This window comes from Petromyzon marinus, chromosome 3 (assembly GCF_048934315.1).
Source record: "Petromyzon marinus isolate PM22_M1 ecotype Great Lakes invasive population chromosome 3, UKy_Petmar_22M1.pri1.0, whole genome shotgun sequence".
NCBI classification, from domain to species: domain Eukaryota; kingdom Metazoa; phylum Chordata; class Hyperoartia; order Petromyzontiformes; family Petromyzontidae; genus Petromyzon; species Petromyzon marinus.
In genome coordinates, this window is record NC_133669.1 from 6,044,270 (window position 1) to 6,056,949 (window position 12,680).

The 12,680-nt window shown below is 47.0% G+C and overlaps 1 protein-coding gene across 7 annotated transcripts in view; it reads left to right on the top strand.

Annotated features, from left to right (window-relative positions):
* The first annotated feature begins 267 nt into the window (after positions 1–267).
* Positions 268–12,680, top strand: part of LOC116952531 (sodium-dependent neutral amino acid transporter B(0)AT2-like) — a 54,506-nt gene continuing 42,093 nt past the window's right edge. The window contains exons 1-2 of one of the 7 annotated variants that reach the window (XM_032971979.2): positions 4,801–5,115; positions 5,811–5,925. The gene's annotated coding sequence lies outside the window, so the exon portion shown is untranslated. Of the gene's footprint in view, positions 446–4,800; positions 5,437–5,810; positions 5,926–5,990; positions 6,404–6,434; positions 6,643–12,680 lie in introns of those variants that run through there. The other 6 variants (XM_076073167.1, XM_032971956.2, XM_032971966.2 and 3 more) reach the window with 6 other exon arrangements.

Sequence of the window (12,680 nt, forward strand, 5' to 3'; positions counted from 1 at the left end):
GGTGTGGAGAGAGAGAGAGAGGGAGGGAGGGATGGAGAGGAGGGGGACTGCTACAACCCACATAACAAACTCATCATCAACGACAATCAATTCTCACGCTCGCCGACGCGACACGTATCGAATTGTGCGCGCATCGGGTGTCAGGTTCAGTCAATTATCTCATATGCAAAGTGGGTACGGTAATGATTTGCTTTTATGTTAACGGTGCATATATGACTGCACCAACAACAAAGGATCGGGTGGGGGGGGGGGGAATGAGAAATTTGATGAGACATAAATGCATAAATATATTGTTTTAAAAATCGAATCAAGACCCCTTCCGGAGATTGTGGCATTTAAACGAATTGCAGGGTGTGTGTGGGGAGCGGTAGTGTAGCGGTCAGTGCGCTGTGCTATAAACCCCGGCGACCCGGGTTCGATTCCCGCTCACGGCTACCAACACCAGGTGAGGATTATCTTAACCGGTACCGGGCCTCCCCTAGGTCGACTCAGCCTCAAATGGGTACGCGGTGTGTAGTAAACATCGCCACTGGGGAGACAAAGGCGGTCGGGCGTGGTGTTGGCCAACAACCCCCTGGTGTACCGTTCCGGCCTTAATAGGTGCTCGCTAACAGCTCTTGCCCCGACAGTCTGTTAAGGCTTCATGTGGGGTCTTTTGTCTTTGTGGGTAAAAACTGGTTTTGCACGTCTTTTTGGTAACGATTAGAAGGCCAAGGCAGGCGCACGGCACGAGGGGTTACGTGGAAGATGAGAAGGTGGTGGGGCAGCAGGAGGAGGAGCAGAGTGTGTGGGGGGTGGGGTGAGACACCAGTGGTGGATAATGACGTCAGAAGAGACGGTGGGATGAGAGCTATGGGGGTAGGGAGGGGGGGGACACGTGTGTGGTGGTGGTATAAAAAAAATGGGGGGGGGGGTGATGTGGTAGATGCTGGTGGAGGGAGGGTGGAGAGGATGGAGCATGCGTGGTGGTGGTGGGTGCATATGCGGAGAGATGGGGGTTTGGGTTGGGGCTGTTGAAGTGCAGAGGTTGTCAGTGGAGGAGAGATTTGCCTGGTGGAATAATTTACATCAATGACCTTACGTATTAATAGTGCAATTCAGTTTCAGTGGGATGGGGGGGGGTCTCAGCCTCTGCCAGACGAGCATTGGCCGTACGACTGGTGGAGGAAAGCGTGTGGACTTCAACGTTCGTGTTTGAAATTCAGATTTCGTGAATGCACTGTAATGTAAATGTGCTGAAGGTGCCGGTGACTTACAATCGTTTGGGGTTACGTTATGCAATGTGTGTGTGTGTATATAGGGTTGCATGATGCAATTTATTATCATTCAGAGTTGAACAAAGCACAAAGTTCCACCGATGATTTACTACGGGGACCGTGATTCTCCATTGCAAAACGAGACGGTAAATATCAATGGGCTGTCACCGTAACATTTTAAAATATATATTTGTTATTTGAACCAGGCTAGAAACTCACGGAGACAACAACTTCGGTCTGCACCGTGGATCTGGCAGAAGCAAGAAGAATGGGGATGGCATTCTTGGATGGTTAAAAGGTCGTGAATACACAAAGGTGCAGCCCTGAACGTGTCTAGCTCACGGCACTGTCGGTGGAAGGTGCGCCCCTTCACTATACGGAGCTTTGGAGAGCCTCTGTAGAGGGTTATTGGCCTACTCTTCCAAGCTGGGCGGACGTCTATGGAAGAAGACGTGGTAATACCCACAATTTACCCCGCCACACACGACCTTCCGATCGACGGTGATGTACTGCTGGATGGACAGAGGTGATGGGGAGGTCGACATCTTTAAAAAATAACTCTAAAGATCTCTATAGCTCATCGGACTCCTCCAGTATAGATGCAGATTCTGATTGTGAAGAAACTTTGCCCATTCCTCCAACTGCCATTCCGGGAGATCGATTCGAAGCAGATGCCTCTGTTTTTGTACCTTCCAATGTGCGGGACATCTGTACACATTTCCCTGCAGATGCAATGCTATTAGTACTGTATTGTAATCAGTAATAATTCAAAGCATAGTGCATTATTCAGTTGAACTGGCGGTGTCAAATCCACACTGCTGTGCCACGTCCGAGTAAGACAGCCAATCTTGGGATATTACATACATACAGGCAGCAATTTAGATGTATACAAATGATACACATATAAATCACGCTTAGTGGATTAGTATTCAAGAACGTGTGGAAATGCGCGCGAAAACGGACGCGCCTTCTAACGCGCTGGCACGCGGCATTCGTCGAAAAAAAAGTGTACAGTATTCGCCAAAATACACTCACAGCGGTCTTTCCAGACAGTTTTTATTTCATCGACGCAGCTCTGGAACATCAGTAACGTTGAACCGTGTGGGGTTCGTTTTCTTTCCGTCGCTTTAGAATGTTTGTGGGTTTTTTTTGTGTTCGTGAAAACATGTCATTTTAATTTCAATCCACTCGCGAATCAAAGTGTGACGGGAATTACACACATTCGTATGGCTGGGTATGGGGGTGGGATGTGTGAGTCATCCGTGGGTGGAGCCGTCACGCTCTCCCACGCGGAGACACGGACGTCACAAGGCGTTCCGGACCAATCACATCACACCCACTCCTGCCCACTCTATTACCCGCGCCCCCTGGGGACTGACTCCCGTAGAGCCCTTTGGCAGACTGTCGGGGGCAAGTGCTGTTCGCGAGCACCTGCGAAGGCCGACACGGCTTGGGTGTTCCGGCAGCCTTTTTATTCTCCCCAGTTATTCGTACCCATTTGAGGTTGAGTCGATCTAGGAGTAGGCTCGTGATCGGGTTCAGATATTCGTCACCGATGTTAGCCGTGAGCTGGACTCGAACTCACGTTCTCCAGTTTCATAGCGCAGTGCGCTCATCACAGCAACTACCGCTCAGCACACGGACACAATTCACACGCTGACAAACACACACAGAGACGTGTCGCACGCAAGGCTGGCACGAGACACACATCCCCCGTATATCCTTTAGCAGACTGTTGGGGCAAGTTCTGTTAGCGAGCCCCTATGAAGGCCGGCACGGCAAGCGAAGGGCTGGGTGGCCAGCACCACAAGTAGAGCCCTTTTAGGTTTGTCCACTGCTGGATGAGGGCCGTCTCCACACCGGTGCGGGTCGTGAGGGACACTTGACCCACTAATTCACCCACCACGAGTTGCATGACTGGTCAGGGCTGGGAGCATAGACACTGGAGCACGGTACAGTACAACCGTGTATTTTCCTGAACAGCCCTCTCTGCTGCCCACAATGTATCCCCGCAGCAGCCTGTACCGCCTGCTTGGTGCATGGTGGTCGCCATACCCAGTCACAATCCTGCTCCGATTAGCACAGTTGGGTACGTACGGTGCGAAAGAGGTTCATCATATTAGCACGGTTGGCTACGTACGGTGCGAAAGAGGTTCATCATACATACATGACGAGATTGGGCGCGTTCCAGATAATTTGGCCATGGGCCTAAACTATATATCGCTGTGGGCAACGAGTCAGCCTATATTGTTCATTTGAGTCGATAAAATATGTTCCACTTTGTAGGAAGTCATCAACTATGGATATATACTGGCTGCCGTCATGGCAATGTGCTTTGGTGTTGTGAGCAGGACGGTCTGAATCGACTTTGAACTACAGCAAGTGACGTAGTGACGACGTTATCAGGGACGTAGTGACGACGTTATCAGTGACGTAGTAACGACATTATCAGTGACGTAGTAACGACGCTATCAGTGACGTGGTAACGACGGTATCCGTGGCGTAGTAATGCCGTTTTCAGTGACGTAGTAACGACGTTATCAGTGACGTAGTAACGACGCTATCAGTGGCGTAGTAACGACGTTATCAGTTGCGTAGTAACAACGTTATCAGTGACGTAGTAACGACGCTATCAGTGACGTAGTAACGACGTTATCAGTGGCGTAGTAACGACGCTATCAGTGGCGTAGTAACGACGTTATCAGTTGCGTAGTAACAACGTTATCAGTGACGTAGTAACGACGCTATCAGTGACGTAGTAACGACGTTATCAGTGACATAGTAACGACGCTATCAGTGACGTAGTAACGACGTTATCAGTGGCGTAATAACGACGTTATCAGTGGCGTAGTAACGACGTTATCAGTGATGTAGTAACGACGTTATCAGTGGCGTAGTAACTACATTATCAGTGACGTAGTAACGACGTTATCAGTGACGTAGTAACGATGTTATCAGTGGCGTAGTAACGACGCTGTCAGTTGCGCAGTAACGACGTTATCAGTGACGTAGTAACGACGCTATCAGTGACGTAGTAACGACGCTATCAGTGACGTAGTGACGACGCTATCAGCTCAGGGGGCGCGGCCATCGGTCAGGTGGGGCCCCAATATTTGATTTGTCTCACACGGTCGCACCGAGGCTCTCGCGTATAGCGGCTCCTCTTGCCAGATCCCATCGTGAGGCCCACGGTCTTGAACACTTAACGCTGTGAAGGAGGCGCCTCCGTTGTACGGTGGCTGCCTTGGCCAGGGGAAGGCACTCCCTGCCCCCCCCCCCCCCCCCCTAGTCACGCTAATGAACTACGGTCATCATCATCAGCAGCAGCTACCACTGTATATAAACACACACAGACACTGCTGCAGATGAAGGCTAACCACGCAACATCCTGGGCATGCGAGAGAAGCCCTGCAGGAGGGGTCCAGGTGTCACCCGTCAGTGACGTCGTCCGCGTGGTCGAGGAACCTCGAACCACAGCGCGGCGAGTTTATGTATTAAAACGTAGTGCGCTAACTCGTGCGCCACCGCTCCATAACAAACAAGCAAACAAACAAAAAGAAATAATTATTAAATAATCACGACGCTCGTACTTTTAGTCACGCTTGGAAAGCCGAATAACATTAGCATTAAAATAACAAGACCCTAATAATGTTTCACCGATTACAGCGTCACAGACCAGGATCGTCACAGAGCGCACGCGAGCCCGCCCACGCATAACCACCCCCTCCACCGTCTCCGCTCTCCGCAAATCCCTCGCTCTCCCCTCTGCTCTTTACATCTCTCTCTCTCTGTCTCTCCCAATCCCTCTCGCCGACCGGCACGATCGCGCCGTGGATCATCGTCGTCGCCGGACGGGAAGGTCAGCATCGCCGCCCGCGGTGTGCCTCTGTGACTGCCGCAGTATCGAGTAGAATCCAGCGGCGGCAAATAACAAACAAGATCGTCGTCTTCGATTCCGCGATCGTTGTTGCACGCAGGAAGGGTAGAGAGATAGAGAGATAGAGGAGACTGCAGAGACTGCAGAGATCGTCGCGTTGGGCTCTGGCTCAACAGGCGCTCACTGCCGCGTGTGGCTTTGCGTGGTCCACGCACGCTTGAAGGAGATCGAGAAAAGACTTAAAGAGGTGAGAGTGCTCCAGAGATGAAGTTAGAGGCGAGAGGCTAAGGTTGCGAGGAAAAGGTGAGTGGGGGTGGTGGATGGTGGTGGTGGTGGTGGGACACTTTGATGATAAATTTCCAGGCAAGGAGAGTGAAACGAGCAGTGGAGGCGAGCAGAAACGGATTTGGAAGACTGGCTGAGAGAGGAAGGAGAGAGAGAGAGCGAGAGAGCAGGCTGAAGAGAGCGTGGAAATATAAGCTCGGAGAGAGGGGGAGTAGGGAATGTAGAGACGAGCTGCAGAGAAAAGAAAGGGAGGGATTGCAGAGGTAATGAGAGATCCGATCGGAAACTAGGATAGGAATGGCGCATCATTTATAGCGACCATTAGCGCTTAGCAGAGATATATGCACGAGTGTAGGCGTAGGGAAGCGTGTGTTGTTGTTTTTATTCGCCAGAGACGGGGAGGTTTTAGTGGAGGGCCAGGCGACACCAACGATTGGAATTTGCCGCTCGCTTCGACTGCCCCTCCCACCCCCCCCCCCCCCCGTGTCTCCCTGTGCGCTCCTCAAGGTGAGATGACCTTCCCCATCCATGCCCCTCCCCCTCCTCCAATGCCCCCTGGCCCTTTCCCCAGCCTGGTTTGTCGCTGCCCAACTTTGCCCCGCAGGTCCACCCACTGCCCTTTCACGCCCTTCATCAGTTCTCGTCGTTGCTCTTTCTTTCATCTGTGGGTTTTTTTTTTATTTACAAACCTGCCCTTCCGTTTTCCGACTAAGGGTGAAAGCGTTATCGCTTCGGCTATGTCTCTCTGTCTCTCTGTAACGCGGTGGAGGTGGCGGGGGGGCAGCAATGATGATAAGTCTAACGAATAGTTCCGATGACAGACGCGTGTCAAAAAAAAATCGATGTCAAAATTCATGTATACACATCATTGTTTTTTACTGGTCTTCCGGGGTCCTGCTTTGCCCTTCAATGCCCTTCTCTGCCACATCCCCACCCACCCACTCACTCCCACCCTTCTCTCCTACAAGTCCTCTTCTGCGCCCAGGTGTGTGTGTGTGTGTGTGGCACGTGAGTGACCATGCTATTTCTCAAATCGCCTTCCCGTAACGCACACACGATGGTACCTGTGCTAAATGCAATGTGTTGACTGTGGTCGTGTGTCACAAACGCAAAACTGCCTGGGCACGTGCGACGTCTGTGCGTACAGATAATGCGTAGTGCCGGTAGCGAATGATAACGCGTGTGTTGCTCGCCTTCGCATATTGCATCGGCGTATGCTGTGATGTGAGTAGAGATTTTTCAATCTATATACGTAACGTTCTAATTGCATCATTATTCAAATGTGCATGCTCTAAACGATGTATGCGCGTTGCTGTGGTGCATTGTAAATTGTATCAGTTGCACTTGCCTGAGACAGCAGTAACCAAGAGCAGGCTATGCGCTCACATATGTTACGGTTTCTTCATGTCTTCTGGGATGAACACATTATCTCAACGGTTCGGGCCACTACCCTTCGGCAGGTCATATTTTGCTGGTTGCTTTTGTGAGTGAACATGTGTATCCTATTTCATCATATCCGTCAATAACGACAACCCATCGAAGCGACTGTGTGTCGTTGTACATTTGCCCTATGCACTGGTAACGCACGCTCAGTCTAATGACATTTTCCTGGAATGCACAATAATAATGTCATAATGACGCAAAACGTGTTGCTACGCATTGTCACAATGTGCAGTGCACATATTTGTCTGCTATGCGTTCGTTGTTCACTTCGTGTAACATATATGGGCTCTGATGCACTGTGCGTGTCATATTCCAATGAATGCTTTCGTCATGCATGTATATATAGAGAGGTATTTTAATAATGCATAGCATCATAATTATCCACGCTACGTCCACTACTGGATGAATGCCTCAGAATATCTATGGGGACCTTTGTTTGCCAGGATCAGAGTATATTATTTTTCATCTCTCGTAATCGTTATACAATTTATAGAGAAACAAGCAAATGTTCGATTTTGCGCACTGTATTCCGATTATGGAGCAGTTGCGCAGTGGTTAGTTAGCACGACGCGTTGTGAGCCCGGCCATCAGAGTTGCATTTCCGGCCAGGGCTTGACATCATGGTGATATCTGGGATGGTATCCCCCCACCACAATCCCACCCCACCACCCTTAACGGGTACAGACCAGCAAGATCAAATAACCCTCACGACCCGCACGGCATGGGGAGACTTTTAACCAGCAGGGGGTCGACAACTGGGCGCAAATGTTTTATTCAAATGGTGTCGGCACTATGCTGCAATGTATTCTGGACATGTACAGCGAGCACGGATATTCATCTCGGTGTGACAAGCAAAGGGTGACTGTGTACGTGTGTTTAGCACAATGGCAAAGGTTTAATTTGGGTTCGACCTGTATCCCCCCCCCACCCTCGGCGAACTCCGCATACGTTGAATATACACGGTGGTAGTGTGGTCGTGAACATTGGCACTGGGAAGACAAAGGTGGCAGGGTGTGTCATCGCTTGTGAAGGTGGCCACAACACCCATTCGCGTGCCACGCTACGTTTGAATATTTGCCTTCGTTGTCAGAGGGCAACATTCATTGAGCTTGCCTCTCCTTTCACACTGGAAATGTCCATCTTTCCCTCCTTTCCTCACCACTTGTAGGAGCCGGCTCAGGGCCTAGTGAAATGTTTGTGGGTTTTATAACGATTAAACCACAGTTTTGCGAAAGAAACACGCTCGGATGAGTGACGGGAGATGGCGATCGCTCTTGGAGGCCTTCATCCAAGAGTGGATTGATCACGGCTCATGGTGATTATGACAAACATTGGCTTCACGTAAGAGTACACGTGAGTAGACAGTATTAGCAAGATGGACACCACTTTCAAGATGGCCACCAATAGTGCTGCAGGATGGTGAAATATTTGTGGCTTTTAAAATAAAGTCACCAACATTGGTAAAAGCTGGAGGCCAGCAAACGTTAGGTGAACGTTGGGCATGTGTTTTTAACTGTTGGACGAACGTTGGGAAAGAGAGAGAGAGATGTAAAGTAAGCCAATAACAATGCAATGTTCATTGACAATTCCTTAGTTATTTGGGGGAACTTGCCCGGTCCTAATAACAGTGTCTGACGCCTAGGGCTATGGAGCACTTGAATTATTTACAAAGATGGCCGCCATTCTCAAGGTGACCGCCAAAAACGTTGAAAATAAAGACTGATGATACCGATCAATCGGATGCACCGATGGTCGGTATCCGGACGTATTTTACGATTAGGTTCCAGCTGCACGGTGAACACTCAAATATGTAATATGTGAAAAACAGATAATAGCATTTAGTTTTTGCTTCAAAATACGTTAACTTTTTCTACACATTCCATAAGAATGTGTAAAACATTCCATAAGAATGTATAAAATAATTACGTGAAATGTCACGTGCTCTGTGTAGCCTTTGTGGTCACATGATGGGTGGGGATGGAGGTTGGGGTGGGGGGGGCTGGAGAAGTATGGCGACTTTGGTCAGTCCAGTACTCATGTGCTGTTATCGCTATCCCGTATGCCCCTCCTGTCTCTCTCATCTCTCATGCCTTTTCTAAATTCATCTCATATCTTTCTTTTATCTGAATGCGTATATCTCCTGTCTCTTGTATCTCATTTGAATGCATCTCATATCTTGACTGAATGGATTTCTGTCCGATCATCTCTCATATCTCTTCTGAACACCATCTTTATTCATATAATCTCCCATTGTCTCTCATATGAATTAATCTCTTTACCATAACCTGCCTCTTATATGTCTTCTAATTGCATTTCATGCACTCTCTTATCTCACCTGGATGCATCACTCACCTGTCATCACTTATATAAAACACATCCCAATCGAGGCGCAATTTCCAAAAGGTCCAGGAATTACTGCAGAAAGTAGACCTGACTTGCCAAATCAATTTGCTTTAGAAAAACAATGGGCAGCTAAACAAATTAAAAACCCAAAAAAGTTTTTGTTTGTCTGTCAAATTAATTTAAAAAATCTTTTAAAAAAATGGGATTCTATTCTTTGTAAATGGCTACAACGTGGATTATGGGAATTTCTTCGAGGCCCTCGGTTTCCCACTTTGTTGAAGTGAGATTTGCCATTGACAGCATCAGCCTCTCCTCGCCATCACTTCCCTTGACGACCCCTGAACCTTCGGTCATCGATACTGAGCATGGTTGGCTGCGAATGGTGCAAAAGAAGTTCCACATTACGGCCGTGTGGTTCCTCTCATTTGAGACCTTTTAGAATCTGTGGACGGTAGAGAGAGAATTCGCCTTTTTGTATTCTGATAGCTGAGTCGCACCTCATTTTATTCCATCAAATGTCCCGAGATTGCCATGGAGTTCCGTTGCAACTGCAACAAGATGCCTCTTTGAGGATCTAAAGGAGGTGGAATTGCCATCTATGTTCGTAACACTATTGCATGTTCACCAGCTCACTCCTTGTTTAAAAAATGTTGCTTTGAAGGTCTGGCTCTCAGAATAACTCTCCCAAATAATCAACAGATATTGGTAGTGTGCTGCTATAGACCGCCTTGTGGGAAGGATGTTGAAGCTGCATCGGCACTGAGAGAGCTTTTTGGGGGCCTCCCTAAAGGTGAAATAATTTTAGTGGGTGATCTAAATTGGAATTGGCTAAACCCGTCGGCCGTGGCCACAAATTTTACAGATGAATTTAACTTGTTTCAATTAATAAATGTCCCCACAAGACCCAACCTAAAAAATCCGGGACAGTCAACTCTGCTTGACGTCCTATTGACAAACTCCCCTCACAATTTCGCACTGACTGGTGTTCTGGGTAATAACCTTAGTGATCACTCCTTCATTTTTGGTGTGAGATCATCAGCCAGACCCAAAGCCCCCCCTAAAATTGTTGAGAAGCACTCTTTGAGGCACTTCAGCACTCAGGCATTTACAAATGATGTGCTTCACTCGGATATTGATAAGGTCTGTGATATCCCCAACCTGACTACGGCTTGGGAGACTTTCAGGTACACGTTTCTCCAAATTCTTAACAAACATGCTCCGTTGGTTAGATTTAAAACTAAAGGCAACCGCCCACCATGGTATGATCCTTTGATTACAAAGCTCATGAAAACTAGGGACAAGGCTTGGGCATGTGCTCAGAAAAGTAATTTGGTAAATGACTGGCTAGAATACAGGATTTTAAGGAATAGATGCATAAAAAAAATACGGCATGCATAAAATGCCTATTTTTCCTCCACTCTCCTGGAATCACATGGAAATGCCAGGATTTTTTGGAAAACAATCAAATCTATCGAAAAGGCATCCAAAACAGAAAATCTGCCCGTTGAGCTTCACCGAAATGGGGAATATTTTTCAGATCCCCAAAAAATAGTTGACAATTTTAACCTTCATTTTTCTGAAGCTGGTAATCTTTTTGAAAATGTATTGGGAGTCACCCCTGCTCCTGCAAATTCCTACACCCCTGTCCAAACATTAAACGAATTTAGTTTCCAACCAATCCACGAAAGTAATGTTCTGAAACAACTGTCCTACCTCAAAGGGTCCTCCTCTACCGGAGCAGATAGTTTTCCCGTCTTTGCTCTACTAACTGTTGGTCACCTAATATACAAACCTATAGACCATATTTTCAACCTGTCCATCAAAGAAGCATCAGTTCCTCTAGAATGGAAACATTCCTATGTCCGTCCACTTCACAAAGGGGGCCCTAAAGATGATCCCAATAACTACCGACCTATCTCAATTTTGTCCCCATTGATGAAAATTTTTGAAAAATTATTGAACTACCAAATTAGCAGTTTCCTGTCCACCAACAATCTACTACATCTAAAACAATCTGGGTTCCGGAAAAAATACAGCACCACATCTGCTGCATTAGACTCTTTGAATCAAATTTACAATGGCCTTGATAATAAGCAGTACTGTGCCTGTCTTTTTCTTGACCTGTCCAAAGCTTATGATACAGTTGACCACAACACCCTGCTTAGTAAACTAAGTTGCCTCGGTTTTTTCGAGAACACAGTAAAATGGTTAAAAAATTACCTCTTTTCTCGCACCCAAACTGTATTCACAGATGGTTGGAGGTCAAACAGTGTTAAGATAACAAAAGGGGTTCCACAGGGTTCTATCCTCGGCCCCCTCTTGTTCTCTCTTTATGTCAATGACTTGGGCACTGAACTGGATCATTCCAGGGTAAATCTTTTTGCAGATGACACGATACTGATTACTGCTGGCCGCTCTCTGGATGACGTGATTGCTAAGCTCCCGGGTGATTTCAACAAACTACAACATCAGCTAGTTTCTCTTAAACTAGTCCTGAATACCTCCAAACCAAGGTGCTATGCTTCTCTCCGGGACTAAAGCAGGAAGTTATTTTACCCAATTACATTCCTTGAATAATTATCAGATAGAGCAAGTCAAGATCTATAAGTATCTTGGGGTCATCCTGGATTAAAAAAACTTAGTTTTGAAGATCGCATTGATTATATTGGTAAAACGACAAAAATAAAAATTGGTTTTCTGTATCGACACAAGCACTGCTTCCCCCCAATGTTCCGTTTGGAATTGATAAAAGCTACCATACTGCCTCTACTTGACTACTGTGACATCGTGTATAAATCAGCCCCAAGTACTGTACTGAAGAAGCTTGATTCCATCTATAACTCGGCCTTAAGATTTGCATTGAACTGCCCATATAGGACTCACCACTGTGATCTCTACATTGGGTCAAACTTAACATCTCTTAAGGTTTGGCGGCTTGTGCACCAGATCTTATTTATTCACGATGTACTTACAAAAAATTCCGCAGACTACCTACTGGATCTCCTCTCTGTTTCAAATAACAAATTTGACCTCAGGTCTTCGCTCATTTACCAGCTTCACATTCCCTATTGCCGTACAAAAACTGAAGGAAGGGCCTTTGCTATTGATGCCCCCAGGGTCTGGAATGCTATTGCCAATAAACTGCAACTTGAATCACTACCTATGAGATCTTCACTCAAAACTGCTCTAGAGGAGTTGTACAACCCTAGCTGCCACTGCTATTCAGTGGCCTAAAATATGGCTCTAGATTTTGGTGTTATAATTTATTTATGTAGTTTATTGTAAAAAAAAATCGGTCACAGTCCCTATGATCACTGTTACATTGGATTTATGGCTTTTATTTTGGTGATTTCGAAAAGTTTATTTTTGTTTTGGCCATGTTTTTGTTTATTGTAGTACGGAGTTAGACTGATGGCCTTAATCTTAGTTGTCTTGTGGTTGTTGTTGTTATTTGACTTGCATCCCACTGGGATTTT